Source organism: Aedes aegypti, chromosome 2 (genome assembly GCF_002204515.2).
Source record: "Aedes aegypti strain LVP_AGWG chromosome 2, AaegL5.0 Primary Assembly, whole genome shotgun sequence".
Taxonomy (NCBI): Eukaryota; Metazoa; Arthropoda; class Insecta; order Diptera; family Culicidae; genus Aedes; species Aedes aegypti.
The window spans coordinates 224,008,065-224,025,618 of NC_035108.1; the positions used below are offsets into that span (position 1 = coordinate 224,008,065).

Consider the following 17,554-nt stretch of genomic DNA (forward strand, 5'->3'; position numbering starts at 1 on the left):
GAGCAACCAAAAAACTCAAATCCACGGCTGCTATCCAGTTGAGTAAAACATAAAACAACCAACTGTTAAACGGAAGAGAAAGATAATAAAAAGGTGTAATAATGATTTCAAAACTTTAATTTCCAAATTTGAATATGCCACCCACCGTTTTAGAGCTTCTCTTTTCTCTCAGTGTCAACACCTTCTGCAGCCCGTGTGTTTGGGTAAGATTAACCAATTAAAAAGGAACTCTGACGAGTTGTTTAAGCAGCAGCCGCATCTGTATTTGAGGTCATTTTTATCACTCGTGCTAAATAAGGAGGCAGAAGCCCATCTCTTGAGAAGCGTGAGGTCCGAGGCCACCCACATGAACCGAAATTTGCTACCGGGGATACTTAATGGAAATGGTCAATGAAATAAGCGAGCGTCGCTTCGAAAATGGACGGGCAATTAATAAGGCTCGCGACAACTCGATAATCAGTTGAGAGAAGACGAAGGAGCATTATACTAATCCTGAGATGATACAAATTTGGAAAGCATTCGGGAGTATTCAGGAGATCAATAGGAGACGAAGTATAATTTGACAGAAGATGGATTAGGCCTCAGGATCATATTAGCGATTATTGTGGGATAATTTGAAGAAATCCTTGATGCTGACCACACTGTCCCTAAACTCATATTTCATTACATAGGTTGTGTATAATTAGACGACATATTAAACAAGTTTCATTTAAAACAAAAGCAAAGGTTTTTGAGTAATAAATAGCGCCACCACAGTTGATTGAAAATTATTTTGATCATATAAACAAATCGCTAGTCTAGATTTGCCACGCTTCACATAAATCCAGACTATTTGCCAAAACGTCGTAAATAAGTAATAAAATCTTTAAACCCACACCCAACTCACCTGATTCATTGCTGCAATAGAGATTTTATTACTGTTTAAAGTTTACTACAATATCGCTAGTATGCATTTTGCATGCGTATTACGCTTCTTGCTCAAATGTCTTTGTCCAGCTAGTGAAGCTCTATACTGCCCATAACTGCATATTTGTAACACTCGACACTCGAGGCATTGAGTACATGGAGTACCGTAAAACGGAGTAACTTTGATAGTTTTTTCGAAGAAAACTTCAATATTTATGCATGCTGTTTCAATGAATTACAATTTATATTTTTAAAACAAGTACTGACATCCTAGCTATCGATTGCACTTGATAGATTGCCAAAAGATTTATTCTGAATGGATATATTATTTTTCATATGATCGAAAATCGGTTTTCTGTTTTGGGGTAACTTTGATAATAGAGTATAAGCCGAACAAAATTGAATGAATTACGGAACATTTATAGGGCGTTGCATACCTCTAGGCGTTTAACGCTATATGGAAATTTCTGACTTAGATTACAAAAATGGTTTTCGCTAAAAGATTTGAGACCGATTTCATGTTCTACTATAACTAGGCTGTCATGGGTAAGTGACGAACTCATTATGACTTTATCAAATAGTGGTCGTAGAACAGATTGTTTGTAAGCGTTGCAAAAATGCTAAAATCTTGTAAATTTTTAATATTTGCATAAAAATCCTTAAATGTACTTGATTTCAAAGAAAATAGCTCTGACATGAAGTGTCATATTAAAACTCTTTACTTTTGCATTCGTTTTTCTCAACTGATGGACAGAAACTTCATTATTTCGTTTAATATTTTGGGGGTCTCGCACTATCAAAGTTACCCGCATTATCAAAGTTACCCCGTTTTACGGTACCAAGTATGCATTTTTTGCCAGTATCGGAAGAAAGTAAAATTTCAAAAAATTACCGCGAGCTCAACAATACTTATTTAAAGCTGAAATTTTGTACACCTCATATATCATATTGGATTCATTAATAGAAAATAAATCTGATAGAAATTACTTTACCACTACATTATGAGGCCATGTGTGTGCTCAACGTGACTGTGATATTTAACAATGTGACAAAACAAACTGGTATTTTTTTTCGAATTATCCAGTACAAACTCACAGATTTTATTAAATTGGTCGAGAGTATTTATGATTTGATGACGTTCCACGGTATTAATTCAAGCTCGTCAAAAATGTCGAATGTTACAAATATACAGTTATGGGCAGTATATTAAGGCTAAGTAGATCGTCATTTGTTTAGACCATTTTTTGTAATCATGTTTATTATTTCGGTTCCTGAATTTGCACCTACGATGACTTGTTATGGAAGGTGGCAAAATAAAGAACACCATGGCGAAATGAGGTACAAATGGGCAAAAATATGAGGAAAATGATTTTTCTCTTATATTTTCTGCAAATCTTGGAACTTCTGATAATTTTGACATTTGTAAGTGATTCAATAAACATTAATCGATTTATTCATACTAGTATAAAAAAAATAAAATCTTTATATATGTAAGTTATGGCGAATACCGGTACACCTACCCTAGTTTATTTTTTCAGTTAAGATCGGTAGAAATATTTCCATTTGGTACGGGCACCTTTCAAGGTTTCGCGGGGCACCAGGTGCTCTGAAAAGACGACCTGAAAATTGCTTGTATTTGGAAGTTACTGATTCTCAAAGAACATCACGAAATACAGGTCACAGGAACTTCAAGATTCACAAGAATTCTATTCATCTTTAAAACCACATTGAAAGCATTCAAGCCAAATCTAACAAATATGAAAAATGTCTCTATCCACTTATTAATTGAAAATAAAAACTTTGTCTTAAGAACAAGCTTTTGATATTCAAACAAATTTTCAGGCCAGCCATGTTGTATGCTGTACCAATATGGACTAGCTGTTGTAATGGAAGAAAGCTATACAAAGAATTCAAAATAAAATTTTGAAAATTATTCTGACGCTTCGTCCCTGGTATAGTACTAATAAGTTACATAAAATATCCAATGTTAAAACATTGGAACAAACGTCAAATAACATAATTAATAATTTCAAGCAAAAATCGTTTTAATCTTCTATTGTCACGATTAATGCGTTATCAGGGTGTACTTACTTTACTTTTGCTGGCTCTACGTCCTTCAAGACATGACCTGCGCCACAATGTTACGCCAACTAACTCGGTCCATGGCTGCTAACCTCCAATTCCTCGATCGCCCCACACTTCCAAGATCCTGCTCCACTTGGTCAAACCACCTAGCTCGTTGCGCTCCCCTTCGTCTTGTACCGGCCGGATTTGAGCTGAACACCATTTTTGCGGGATTGTTGTCCGGCATTCTCACAACGTGTCCCGCCCATCGTACCCTTCCAGCTTTGGCGACTTTCGTGATACTGGGTTCACCGTAGAGTTGCGCAAGCTCGTGGTTCATTCTTCTCCTCCATACGCCGTTCTCACATACTCCGCCGAAGATCGTCCTAAGCACACGTCGTTCAAAAACTCCTAGCGCTTGCAGGTCCTCTTCGAGCATTGTCCACGTCTCATGCCCGTAGAGGACTACCGGTCTTATTAGCGTCTTGTACACGGTACACTTAGTACGGAAGTGAAGTTTACCAGACCGCAAGGTCTTGTGGAGTCCATAGTAAGCACGACTTCCGGCGATGATACGTCTCCGAATTTCTCTGCTGCAGTTGTTATCCGACGTTATCAATGATCCGAGGTCCACCACCTCGAACTCATCCCCGTCGATCGTCACGCGTCTGCCTATGCGAGCTCTATCGCGCTCGGTTCCTCCAGCCAGCAGATATTTCGTCTTCGACGTATTTACCTTCAATCCAACCCGATCTGCTTCACGTTTCAGCCTGGTATACTGTTCAGCAACCACCTGGAACGTTCTTCCGACAATGTCCACGTCGTCAGCGAAACAAATGAACTGGCTGGATTTATTGAAGATCGTGCCCCGCATGTTGAAGCCCGCCCGTTTCATAACACCTTCTAGCGCAATATTGAACAGGAGGCAGGAAAGACCATCGCCTTGTCGAAGTCCTTTGCGTGTTCAAACGGGTCCGATAATGCACCCGATATCTTCACACAGCACTGTACACTATCCATCGTTGCTTTGATCAGTCTAGTCAGTTTCCCGGGAAAACCATTCTCGTCCATAATCTTCCATAGCTCTTCGCGGTCGATGGTATCATAGGCCGCTTTGAAATCGATGAATAGGTGGTGCGTAGGGACTTGATATTCGCGACACTTTTGGAGGATCTGCCGCAACATAAAGATTTGGTCTGTCGTCGATCGCCCGTCCACAAATCCGGCTTGATAACTTCCCACAAATCTGCTTGCCAGTGGCGATAGACGGCGGAAGATGATCTGGGAAAGCACTTTATAGGCTGCATTAAGAATGGTGATCGCTCGATAGTTCTCACATTCTAACTTATCACTCTTTTTGTATATTGGGTATATTATTCCCTCCTTCCACTCCTCCGGTAGCGGTTCTGTATCCCAGATCCTGGCTATCAATCGGTGCAGACAAGTGGCCAACCTGTCCGGGCCCATTTTAATAAGTTCCGCTCCAATACCATCCTTTCCAGCTGCTTTGTTGTTCTTGAGCTGTTTGATAGCATCCTTAACTTCGCCTATTGTGGGAGTTGGCACGTCTCCCTCATCCGCCGTACTGATGAAGCCATTCCTCCTGCTGTCTTGATCTTCCTCCTCTGCGCCGTTTAGGTGTTCATCGTAGTGCTGCTTCCACCTTTCAATCACCTCACGTTCGTCCGTCAAGATACCTCCATCCTTATCCCGGCACATTTCGGCTCGCGGCACAAAGCCTTTGCGGGATGCATTTAGTTTCTTGTAGAACTTACGTGTTTCTTGAGAACGATACAGCTGCTTCATCTCTTCGCACTCCAACTCTTCCAGGCGGCGCTTTTTATCCCGGAATAGATGGGTTTGCTGTCTTCGCTTCTGTTTGTATCGTTCCACGTTTTGACGGGTGCCTTGCTGCAGCATCATCGCCCGCGCTGCATTCTTCTCATCCAAAACCGTCTGCCACTCCTCGTCGAACCAACCGTTCCGTCGATTTGCTTCCACGAACCCAATGGCACCTTCCGCTGCGTTGTTTATGGCTGCTTTGAGACTACTCCAGCAGTCCTCAAGAGGGGCTTCGGTGAGCTCTCCCTCTTCCGGCAACGCTGCTTCAAGGCTTTGCGCGTAATCAGTTGCGACTTCGGGTAGCTTGAGCCGTTCCAGATTGTACCGTGGCGGGCGTCGGTACCGAATGTTGTTCACAACGGAGAGTCGTTGGCGCACTTTAACCGTCACTAGGTAGTGGTCCGAATCGATGTTTGCGCCGCGATAAGTTCTGACGTCGATAATGTCCGAGAAGTGTCTTCCATCAATCAAAACGTGGTCGATTTGCGATTCAGTTTGTTGGGGTGATCTCCAGGTGTACCGATACGGGAGGCTGTGCTGGAAGTAGGTACTACGTATGGCCATGTTTTTGGAGGCGGCGAAATCAATCAGTCTAAGGCCGTTTTCGTTCGTAAGCTGGTGAGCGCTGAACTTCCCTATAATCGGTCTGAATTCCTCCTCCTGGCCAACCTGAGCGTTGAGATCTCCGATAACGATTTTGACATCATGGCTTGGGCAGCCGTCGTATTCACGTTCCAGCTGCGCGTAGAAAGCGTCCTTATCGTCATCGTCACTTGCTAGGTGAGGGCTGTGCACGTTGATTATGCTGATATTGAAGAAACGGCCTTTGATCCTCAACTTGCACATTCTGTTGTCGATTGGCCACCACCCAATCACGCGCCTCTGCATTTCGCCCATCACGATAAAAGCTGTGCCCAGCTCATGTCTATTGCCGCAGCTCTGATAGATGGTATAACCATCCCTATACGTATGTACCGTCGACCCTTTCCAGCAAACCTCCTGCAGCGCTCAGGGTTATCAGGGTGTCTACCAGCTGAAAAAAAAACTGGAAAACCTGGAATTATCAGGGAATTTTATTCAACCTGGAAAAAAACTGGAATTCTCAGGAAATTTCACCCGCACTCAGGGAAATTATTTTTAATTAGTAATATGTACATGGTAGAATATGTCCTTATTGCGACACATTTTTTTCGGCTGCGCTGCTGTTAAAACGATGTTCTGTACTTTAATTTTTATAGTCATTTTTATTTATTGAACATTACACTTTTTTAAACAATGAAGTAGAACTTAAGATTTCTAAGTTGGTAAATGCAAGTACAGTTCCCAGTTCCAGTTAGTTGTCGTTCATGGGCTTTTGAAACATGGTTGAGAACATTCCATTTTTTTTCAACTTAAGTCACTTTTTTGCCTTAATCTGCTTGTAGTGAATCCTAACCTGGTGCAACATTCTAGAGGCTCATACAAACCTTCTGAGACTATTACGCCACTATTTCAAAAGTTCCTAATTATATTTTTCTCAGATCCCGAGGCATGCTTAAGGAGTTCTAGTGTTTTTTTTTCCAGAGATTCCTAATCAAATTATTTTAGGAATTTCTCCAGGAATGCTACAAGCTATTTCTCAAGGGGTTTTTAAAGGAATTCCTTTGAAAATTGGTCCAGAAAATCCTTCCAGCGCTACGACCTCATCGACCTAATTTTTACAGAGATTAATCTTTAAAAAAATCCTAGTGATTATCCCACGATTTTTTGCAGATTTTTTTTTCACTGGTTCTCCAGTTTTTACTTCTAGGAGATTTCCCACCGATCCTATAGAAGTTCTTGCATAAGGGTTTAAAAAAAATCGTTTCGACAACAATTTTAAATTTTCCATACAAAAGCTGTTACGTGGGGGAGGGAGGGGGTCCAAAACTGGCAAATTTTGCGTTACGTAATATTTCAATTGCCCCTTATCAAGAAAATCATCGAAAAAATGTCATCAATAATCCGGGAGGAGAGATAATCGTAGAAATTCATCGAGCAATACTTAGAACTTACATAAGTTTAAGGATTTTTTTTTCAAAATTTTCTCCCAAAAAATCCGAAAAATTTCCTTGGCATTTCCCTGGAAACATCCCTCGATGAATGATGGGAAAATTCATTGAAGATTTCCTTGGAAATAAAAAAAACGAAGGATTTCCTGAAGGAATTTTGAATTTTTAGAGATGCTCTAAACAGGAATGTTAAAGAAAATCGTAGGAAAATCAATGGATGAAATTTCTTAAGAAATTGGAATTTTCTTGAAGGTCGAAATGAACTTTGGAGGGATCCTGATTTCTAGAAAAATCCAGATTGATTTCATGAAGGTATCTAATGAGAAAATCATGGAAGAGTTACTTGAAAATCTCGTGAAACATCACCAATCAAACTTCTGGAGAGATCTTTGAAGTAATATGTGAAAGCAATCTACAGGAAACCGAGCAGCTATACTTGCCGTAATGTCACGAGGAATTTTAAAAAGAGTCTTAGAAATATTCCTAAGGAATTGCCTCAAATAAGGAATCAAACCATCATGTCGTGGTTCCTGTTAGGTTTAATTTTTCAACTAAGAGGTCTCTAAAGTTTTTTTTTCCAAGACTGTCAGTCACTACCAGCCCTGATTACCCCAAGATATCATCTATGCAAACATATAAAACGGCCTACAGAGAAATTTTCTGGGTGCGATGCTGATGTCCATAAATATCCCTTTTTAAGGGAAAGGCTATTTTTTCCAAATTTAGAATAGACGTTTTACTTCACATTTGACTTTGATTATTAAAGGCACTTTCAGATTATTTGATAAGCATACTTGGTTTTCGGGGAAATTGAAAGAAAATCGCCATTTTTTTTTTCTTAAGTTGTATACACATTTAGAACAAACAGATAGTTTATTCATTGCAGTGAAAAAAAAATGAATTTTACCGTTAGATTTTTTGTTTAAGTGTTCCGAAGCCGAAATCTATTAATCAATAGTTTAGGTATTTTGGAGAATTTCCTGAAGCTGGAATTATTTTTTTAAAACCTGGAAATATCAGGGAATTTCATTTCAGTAAATAAGTGGACACCCTGGTTATATGTTTAGGTTAAGTAAATTTAAAACGTGTTTTTTTTTCTCTTATTAGAAGGTGAAATCAACTCACCTTTGTAAAAAATCTGAACTGCAACGGCAAATGAAATGTTATATGTTGTTAACAAAATGCAAATAAAATCTTAAGATATAAGAAATGAATTTAATGTTTGGAGTGATACTAATAAAGAAATTAAAAAAAAAGTTTCAATCTCGTGAAAATGAATTTGGGCGTATTGCCCCGATGGGACGTATTGCACCGAATAACCCTAATACCTTAAAGTGGCCTTGGCTAAAGCTCCTACACATAACGCTGGTTCTGGTGTGTTTTCAGATAGCGTTAATCTTGCATTACCCGAGTAGGTATAGGTCAGTTTCCAGATTTCTGTTTTTGTTAAAAAGAGAGCATGATATGTAAATCCTAAGACTTCAGTTTTGCTTAACATGCTCAGTAAATAAATGTGGGAACGTTGATAATAACACTAAACTGATGAGCATGCTCTGACGTATTTAATCGGCAGGTTGGAAAAATACTAAGGCTAGCAAACTAGGTTGCACTTACTCGCAAGCTTAATAATTGATTTTCTGAAGTGATTTTGCCAATACTGCAATGCATTTCGCATGAAATATTTATTCCGAATATTGCTTCTCAAGCCCTAGAGGAATCGTTAGTAGCGTCATCCAAAAACAGGATACCGTCGTATGTTGTTTTGTATGCAATGCACGAATTCGTCCAATATACCATGTAAACCAACCGCCATCCCTGGAGTGCCACACCAGAGACCACAGGCAGAGCTGCAGGCCGACGATGAAAGTCAAAGCGACTGGGCAAGTTAATTTCCTCCCTCATCACTGTCGACGAGCTGAGGGTTTGCTTTGGCCATTTATTCCCGGAGAGTGCCCTTGTTCATTAGCCGTGCGATAAAACGTGCTGCAAAATAGAAGAAAGTGTATTAAATCGCAGCCTTCGCTTTTCCATTAATTTATCACAGCATCATGATTCATTTTGCAAGAGGGCCGCTGCCAGTCAGTGCGTGTGGTTATCGCAGGATTGGAAGATGAAGGGGGCTAAAATCGATACTTTTTACTGGATGGGGATAAGAGCAAACGGACGGATAAAAATCCATGCAGGCAGTGAACGCTTGAATTAAAATCCAATAAATTTTTCGATGGAGATTGAAATTCCTTTTAATGGTTCAGAACTTGAAAAGCCACCATCCTGCGGCTGCGATGATGCGTAAAATACTCGCGAAGAAAGCCTAATAGGAGAATACTTACGCCAGGAGAACAACACCGAGTAGAAGTATCAGTACAGAATTATAAAGGGATTTGATCAAAAATTGTTTCCAAATAGAGCGATATCCGCTAAACGTTGACAGGCAGTAAATTCATTCACGTCTGTTTTAAACGGGTCGGTAGCTTCAGATCAGTGTCACAGATATCAAAATATGTGTGTACCGAGCATTTATTTTTTCTGGCTTTTCAAATTTGCTGTGTGATGGTCATCAACGGCCAATCAGAGGCAAACAAACCGAAAAAAAACATAAAACTAAACATAAATGACACACGATCCAGTTCCGTCTGCGGGCCCTATTCCTGCACGCACGCCAGACACAGGAAGAAGGAGTAAGCACCGAAGGATTACTAGTGTAATTCGAAATGCGAAAAATGCATTTGTAAAATATGTGCGACAGCAATTTCAACGGCGCTTTTCCACATGTTTCAACATTTCGCCTTTTTTGTTGGCTGTGTAGAGGCACTACTATGCTAGCCAGGCCCCCGTTTTGTCGCTATTTGGATTTCTTGCCCCGGGTCGGTCGTTGGCATAGAATTTCTCCGTCCTCGTTCGTACTTTGCTTGTACGGCGACGTCGTCATAGTTGTCGTCGTTTACAGTCGCAATCGTCAACGGATGGCGGGGCCATGTAGTTAAAATAAATGTATAACAAGATGTAAATTAAACCCTTTCTATAAATACGAAATTTCCCGCGGCTCGGACTTGTGTTTGCATTGCCGACGAATCCTCGTGTACGGTCCTCAGTTTGGGGACACCAAATCTTGATCGATGTAATCTATCCTATAATTTCATTGTAGTGTAATGTCTTGGCCTATACTGGCGACGGTCCATCATCATATGTTCAAAGAGTTTCAGCGTTGCCATCAGTTCCAGTCAATGGAAAATACACCGTTGTAAGCTGATTACCAGTGTCAAGTTACAATTTTTTGCCTCCACGAGGGCTTCATACTTATGAAAAGACATTTTGACGAATATGGCGTGAAAACAGTTAAACGGATTAATCCTGTAGCTAGCAATGTTCAACGTTTCGATTCGTGGAAATAATGATAACAATTAGTGAAGAGCGTGGCCATATGTAGACAAACCTGTCATATAGTCATGAAGCTATACCGGGCCACAATCCGATTGGACAAACCATTATCGCATTAGACCGCAGGAACACCATGCGCACCTTTGAACCGACTGAGTGGCTTTTCCAGGAATCTAATGAGTTGTATTTTGTTTTACCCAAAGCAATTCCACTAGTGCGTATAATAAGAGTCATTTTCTGCCGCAACGCCAATGCAGCAATGCTGATTGAGCTTATACGACATTATTCTCTAGGCCAATTTGACAAAGATCGATTTCAAGGTTTTATCACACTCCCAAAATCAGAGAACGTTTATCGACACGAAAGGAATGATTGACAGGTGCTCCACTTATAAAAAGCCAAATTTGTGGGAATCATGTGAGTGTGTCGTAAGGCTTTCCATGTTTCCCGCGTGGTCGGAGAGCTATTAACTAATTATTTTTCTCGATACTGTCACCAAGTGGTGCGCCCGCCAATTTTGTTAGGGTATACTTTATGAAACATGTATAGCTCATTCCCTATGTATCATACACATTGAAAATGTTTGTTCGTAAATTCCTAATAATTCTTGTGGGCTTCGTGGCCGTACGTTTAGTGTTACTAAGCATTAAGCCGCATCGGAGTGTGGGTTCGATTCCCGTTTCAGTCCGGAAAATATTTTGTCAGGAACGTATTTCGGGTGTGACACTGGGCGTTGCATGCTAATCCGTTTTCTAGTGTGGTGCTTCCTTCAAAGGGCACATCGTCCACTGAAAGCATTATCGGGGGTGGGCCATTTCGCATAAAGACGTTTCGCATAAGGAGGATTCGCATACGGATGTTTGGCATAATGGACATTTGGCATAATCAGAATTATATGCTTTCTTTAAAATGCTACCTGTTCTTGTAGGAAACCGCTTTATGCGAAACGTACATTATGCCAAACGTCCGTATGCTACACGTCCTTATGCGAAACGTCTTTATGCGAAATGGGTCACCTTCGCATTATCAGGAACGCTACAGTGCCCTCGAGCCCACATTATGGTGATTCCATGGATGGCGGAAAGCTTGCGATTGAAGAGCAACGTAGCTCAGCCGATAACTATGTCTATCGTGAAAATAAAATATTTGGGAAGAATGAGGATCTTCATCTGCAATGTATATTTCAACCACTTGCGTTGAACGGGAGCCATTAGTTTAACACGTATACCGCATAATTTTTCCGGAGGACTTCGGTGACACATTGTCGCAACCGTGTCGATAAGTCTCCTGCCCTTAACTTATACTTCTTTCTGCCTTTGAGTTGTCTGGTCGCCTATCAAGGGATCTTGCAAACTAAGGGAAGCGTCATATACTGACAAGCAACTAATCGGCCACTTTAAGAGACGATATCCAGCGTTTCCAGCAGTCTTCTCAGCAAAAGTGATGACATCCGTGCAAAGCATCGCGGTAATTTTATAATGGTAAGAAGTAGTTCGAACGCAATCTGAATCTGAATCGTTATAAATTGACAATACTCCAATATGTCCGTAGTTCATTCACCGTACACCAGTCGTCCATCAACGAAAGTGGAAGGAGGTTATTGGTTACGTGCTAACATACTGATCAGATATGACATCCAAAGCTTTGCCCCGCCTGAGTATCCCAAGTTTGAGCCCGGTAATGTGGAATGCGATGTATGATGACGTACTGAGGTTGTCACTTGGAGAAAATAGAGTTGGTTGCAGCGCACTCTACCTTCACAGTTGAGGAACTGATGAGATCTAGTAATCTAGTAATCTAGTAATCTAGTAATCTACCAGCATCCCACCATCGAACCCATCGATCCCTTGAGCATCTGCAGGTATTGATCGATGATAAGCATAGTTTCACTAGGCACGTTAAATATGCCTGTAAAAGGCATCTACCGCTACAGCGGAGCTTTCAACGATGATGTCGTATGGTTCTGCTATGATTAACAGCAAATGTACACTGTTTTTTCCGATGCCATTTCTGCTACCTCTGTTATGAGTTATATGCACAGGCCTCCCCCAATACTGAAAAGTGCTTCCGTGGAGAAGAGCTCTTCTCCACGGAAGCACTTTTCAGCTTTATAACTTTCAATGCAGAGCATGGGATTCTGTAGAGATCGCAGCAAGCCACGCTTGCAGAAAGTTGTGTTTTGGATCTACTGTCATGTTTTTTTTCGTCTCCGTGCATCATATCAATTCGGCTGATGCAATCGCAAATTGGCCGCAATTGTTTTAAATATGTCGAATTGTACTTTGTGACAGTGTATAAAGTGTAAATCTTCTTCCGGTATGAAACTGTTGTTCTTCCGCGTTTTAAATGTTGTTCAATTTCGCGTTGAAAATAATCGAGTGAATTTAGTTTCTGAACCTGGGAAAAATCTGGGAAACAACTTGGATCAAGAGTGTGGTGGACGTTAACCGGTGCATGCCACGGCGGGGAATTAAGCAACTTTTTGTCCGGAGGCTGAAAGCATTTGGTGAGTCCGTTCCTTTTAAACAGAATACCCGAATTTGTTTTAGACGTTACGGTTTCGTGATCGGATTTTCGCGATTCGGAGTGCGACATGTTTCTGCGGTTTTCGTGTATGCTTGCATGGACCCGGGTGTTTTTCTCCTCGCTTATTTGAAGTACGGCAATTTACCCGTTTTAACCGGTCACTTATCGCAGAGTTGGCTATGTATTGTGAGTACTTTTTGGTCGGATGTATTTCATGTAAATGACAGTTCCATGTAAACCATCACAAACGGTTTTTTTTCTGTTTAGATGACCCTGGAGGGATCTTGTCTACTTTTTACTAGGTAAAAAGTAGATCGTTATTACTGTAGAACGCGTAATCGACCTGCCACACGATATACGCATGCAAAAATGGTCATTGGCATAGTAAGCTCTCAGTTAATAACTGTGGAAGTGCTCATAAGAACACTAAGCTGAGAATCAGGCTCTGTCCCAGTAGCGACGTAACGCCAGAAAGAAGAAGAAGAAGCGTAATCGACTATTTTGTTGCGAAACAATACTCTTTATACTATAAATCAAAAAATTTTCCTTTTTTGATTGCCGGCATTCAAGAGATTAAATTAAAAACCATTAATCAACAACTGATCTGGGTCTATCGCTAGCTTTTCAGGCGTATCCTGATGACCTAATACCCCTTCCAACCCCCAACTTCGTAGCACTTATGAGGGTTTCACTGAGTCGGAGGCCTCTCGTTAAGTAAGTGCTACATCAACATTTCCTTCCCCAATCCCAAGTTACGGTAAAGATGGGCGTGGCCGGGAATAGCAATATTCATGGTTTTGGTATTCTTATTTCAGATTGGATCAAAGCTTATTCCTTAGGCTTGTTCCTGAAGGCATTCTAGATGAGATAATCAAAAAAAAACATTAATATTGCTAGTATCCAATCTACGAAGTATACCGTAACTACGCTAACGCTATAACTTTCAATGTAGAGCATGGGCTGACTTTAATGGGTCGGTGAAGGTGCGCCATCCCCATATCAGGAAGGAAACCATGGTCCGGGGCCTTCCTTAGCCGAGTGGCTAGAGACCGCGGCTATAAAGCAAAGCCATAGGTTCGATTCTCGGTCGGTCCAGGATCTTTTCGTAATGGAAATTTCATTGACTTCCCTGGGCATAAAGTATCATCAAAGACAAATTAAAGACCCCCATGTCCCTTGCAGTTGCCCAAAATTTAATGGCTCATAAGGTAATCTAGAATGCCGTTCAAAGTGTACTGCGATCTGTCAAACTTGGGTACCTTTTGCACTACCGAGGGACCAAATGTAGTACTAGAAGTGGTACCCAATCTGAGCCCGAGTGAGACGGACCTGGTATCATCATACCTGCCACACGATATACGAATGGAAGTGGAAGTGCTCATTGAACACTGCTGAGGAGCAGGTTCTGTACCAATGAGGTCGTAATGCCAAGAAGAAGAAGATGGTGAAACCAACGAAGGCAATCCATTGCCACAATCACTCTGATCATAGCTGATTTTAGTTTCCATGACTTGACTTGCGATATAACGAATTCCTGCAATACGCCAATTCTTCCTTGAAGGATGCGGACGGTGTCTGCTATGATCTCACTCAAGGAACGGTTGGTCAGAAAATATAGAAAATAGCGCAGGCCGGGAGGCGTCGACTGACTAGCTTTTCAAGGAAGAATGGCTTTTAAGGCTTAGAGAAGATCATGTAGCTGTAATAGCTGTAAATTCGCCTTTAACCTCAGAAGGTTAAAGGAAGCGATGAAGTCCTCTGCTTTTGTTACAGAACGAATGCAACATCAGGAATTGAAGGACGCTATAGAGTTGTTTCTGAGATGCAGACATTCAATCGATATATCCACATCTCTCAAAAACATACAAAATTTCACGGAGTCCAAGTTGGGGCGCTAATGTCAATTATTGCATGCAAATGAACTTTAGATGACAATTGGAGGATATCTTTAACCCAAAATTTTAACAACAGCGTACCCTTCCACCTGCTCATGTTGGCGTTTTTGTTTCAACTTTGGTTCCCCTTAGAATCCAATTACCGCTTATTATAATTATATTAGGACAAGCTGGCAAAGAGATAGCTATCGGCACGTCAGTCGTCATCGTCGTCGTTGTGACTTCTTATCACCTGTTTACCATCGTCGCCGCGTCGGACGGTTTTATCTGCCACGAAGCGGTATCGTTTCAAACGACCCTTTGCCTGCCGAACAGAGGAAAGCAATCAATTTCTCGACCGACTTTGATTTGTTTTATATGGGTTTTGTACTAATGATTTGCTTTTTTCGGGGAGTTTCAACTATGCACAGCGCTCTTATCTATATTAAATAGTGTCACTCGGATAGCATACGATAGTGGGCTCAATTTTCGACAGGTTACATGTACAATTAGCGGAAAATATATCAAAGCTTGTTTACCAAAGCCTTTCTAGTAGGGGAAGGTGTGCATTATGAATCACGTTGGTTGGTATTTGTCAACGACAAACAAGCGATCAAAGAGGATTTTTTCAAACTGGCAATCCGCTTTAACCGGGCTCAATAAGATAATTCCAATCCTGACCAATTGGGCATTTCTGTTATTTATTCGTTTTTAATCATTCGATGTCAGCTAGGAAAACTTCAATCAGATTACCCAGCACCCATAGATTACCAGTTTTCCCGCAGAACGACGATGCGAGATGGTAATTTATTGCCTTCTGATTTCATGCATCTTCAACGAATTAATGCTGCATGTCGAAAGCGACTGCTACTCAGGGGTGCTATCCCCTTAGGTCTTAGACCAGACTTTGTATAAAGTCGAAGGATACCTAACCATACCCGACGTAGTAGTAAGGCGTCTTGTCTCCGCGACTTCCAAAGCCTTACCATCCGAAGAGCCTCTGCTTTTATCACCGTTGGAAAATCACAGGCGTAATTTTTCTCTCCTTTCTGTTTCAATTTCTGCTAACAAGAAGCACTGGCACTGACTGGTTGTGACTCTTCGAGACGAACGCGTGTCTTAAAAATACAACATTACCAATGGCAAGAAGAAAAATCAATGACCACTCCATTCATAAATAAGATTCGAAGTGGATTTTTTTTCGTTTCGTTGTGCATAAAACGGGAGACCGGCCGGGAAGTGAAGAAGAATGGCGAGGATCAATCCATTTGGTCCAGTTGATGATTCGGAGCACACCTTTAAATTTGAAGGTGCTACACGGCTGAGAAGACTTTCCCATTAAATTCAACACCATCCTAGGCACTGTGGGGAACATCGTGGCCAAAATAATTTTGTAGTTTGTTGAAAAAATTTTAAGTGGCCACATACACGTGCATATTTCAAATTAGATGTTTCAGTCTTTTGAAACACTTGAATGGAAATAATCAAATCTTGATTACTTTTTCAAATCGAAGTAAGTAACTTTCATACGGTTTTGAGAAAGTTAATTAATAAGAATCCCAACCTGTAACCTGAAAAACTGTTTTAAAATGAATCTCTTTAGCATTTTTTTACAGTGTACATCGCTTAATTTTTGCATGCAATAAGCTAGGTAGTTCCTATCGTTGCCCACAAAAATTGTATGGCAAAATGATAAGCCGTTTCATTCAGTTACTTACGACGTTTTTGTACCAGTGTAAAATAGACTCAAGTAGTGTTTTGTTTTGATTCGTGGTTAAGGCACTTTGTCTCTCCATACAACGGAGCGGCGAAAGTAATGGTTAGGTGGCGAAAGTTGAAAATCTTACTTACACCTTTTTGTAAACCCTGGAATTAAACGTTCTAAACTAAAAAATCAAGTTGGTTTAGCGGAACGTGTAGAATTTCGTCTGCGAAGCACAGAGGATTAATAAAGTTAGTTTGTTAACTTTTCTGAATTGAGTCTGTATGAATAAATTTTCGAGAAAAATACCTCATATCTTAAAAAACATCCTTCAGAGTTACTGTTCTGGATTTTTTTGGTTACATAGCTCTATAAACAACGTGATATTTGGTTATTCACACAATTTTTATAACCAAAGGTTTCTTATGAATTTGCAAAACATTAAACAATATTTTTAAAAATGTTGAATTGTTCAGTAAAGGTCAAAACTTCAGGATCAGCCTAATCCAATTTTTCATATTCGCTGGGTTCGATTCCCGGTCGGTCCAGGATCATTTCGTAATGGAAATTTCATTGTCTTTCCTGGGCATAGAGTGTCATCGTGCTTGCCACACAATATACGAATGCAAAAGTGGCAACTATGACAATGGAAGCTCTCAGCTAAAAATTGTGGAAGTGCTTATAAGAACAAGTTGAGAAGCAGACTTTGTCCCAGTGAGGACGAAACAAAGTTACAAAAGTAAAATCACAATACTTAATACAATAATCACAGTAATAAATCGGATCATTTGAAGCAAAGGGGTGTAAGTAACAAACACCAAAACAACAAGTGAAAAATCACCTAAAGTGAAATTGGAAAGCTTGGAACCATTAAATTTTTGATATACTTAACTCACAATCGACAAAAATGTCACTTACACTTGCGTTCGCACAAAGAGCTGGTCATTAAATATTGTTATAACATATTTTATTGTTGGTAAATAATTTTGCCAACAATGTTCCCGTTACAAATACATTTCCTCTCACTTGGTCATCATTCAAGCATGTACAATAAATATCATTTTTTGAATTAAATTAATTTATTTCAAAATATAACAAATTTGTTCTTTTTTTTATCGTATTCCCAGAGCATTCCACAGTGCGATGCAATCTAGGAAATAGTGAAACCTGAACAAACTTGAATGTCTTATTCCTGATCCTCGTGGTAATCCGCGGGATCACCATTTGGTTAC

General features: G+C 40.3%; 1 protein-coding gene across 2 annotated transcripts in view; it reads right to left on the minus strand.

Annotated features, from left to right (window-relative positions):
* Positions 1-17,554, minus strand: part of LOC5569243 (homeobox protein araucan) — a 161,123-nt gene that overhangs the window by 91,939 nt on the left and 51,630 nt on the right. The gene's annotated exons all lie outside the window — the stretch shown is intronic.